Here is a 1041-nt window from a genome sequence, read left to right as displayed (position 1 = left end):
TTAAACAAAATATACATAAGTGAAAGTGTACTTGAGCCGAAGCTTTGGTATGAAATTAGATATTTAACTAAAGAGAGAGAAGTCTCAGGATCCTATTGAGGCTTCCCTCCCTTGTCTGACTTCCCCACTTGCTAAGCACGACCCTCCGAAAGATTAGCGACAAGGCATTGTCGCCTCCTCTCCCTTTAATAACACATAAAAAAATTGTACGTACAGTAGAGCCTTGGTTTGCAAGCATAATTTGTTCCAGAAACATGCTTGTAATCCAAAGCACTCATATCAAAGCAAATTTCCCCATAAGGATTACAGTAATGTAAGTTCAGGTGATTCGTTCCACAATGCAAAAACATTTATAGAAAAATGTTTAATACAAAGTACTGTACTGTATAAAATAAAAATCTAAGCAAGACTTTCACTATAACTAACTGAATCATTGCTATCTGGTGGCTCTCCCCAACCTTTTTTGTGTGGGTGGCGTTAATAAGAAACGTATTACCGGTAATAAGAAACGTATTCAAGTTGGGGATTTCATGGAAAAGTCATTGTACAGTCCCTACACTCAGAGTACGTACAGTACATCTGAGGAAAATAAAAATACAAGATCTACTTACCTGGGGCTTCCTCCAGCCCCTGGCAGCCGATCTGTCCCTCCTCGCAGCTCCGGGGTCTTCTCCGTTGCAGATGCCGACTATGCCAGGTGGGCAGCTTCTCGTGCCGCTTTAAGTAGTCGGGAGCATTCTGCGCAGGCGCATTCGTTTTGGCAGGCGCAGTAGTTCTGTGCCTGCATAGAACACTCCAGGCCTCGTGAGCGTTCTCACGCAGGTGCAGAAGATGCAATGAAGGGGAACCTGAGCTGCATCGAGGGACAGATCAGCTGCCATGGGCTGGATGAAGCCCCGGGTAAATAGATCTTTTTTTTTTCTTCCTTGGACCTCCCCTTCAAACCAAGTTACTTTCAATCCAAGGTTTTACAGTATTACGATGTGGAGGGAACCTACCACACTGCACAGGTTCTGTTGCAATACATGCTTTTTTTTTTTT

Source organism: Hyperolius riggenbachi, chromosome 1, assembly GCF_040937935.1.
Source record: "Hyperolius riggenbachi isolate aHypRig1 chromosome 1, aHypRig1.pri, whole genome shotgun sequence".
In the NCBI taxonomy this organism is placed as follows: domain Eukaryota; kingdom Metazoa; phylum Chordata; class Amphibia; order Anura; family Hyperoliidae; genus Hyperolius; species Hyperolius riggenbachi.
This window is presented reverse-complemented; position numbering follows the sequence as displayed.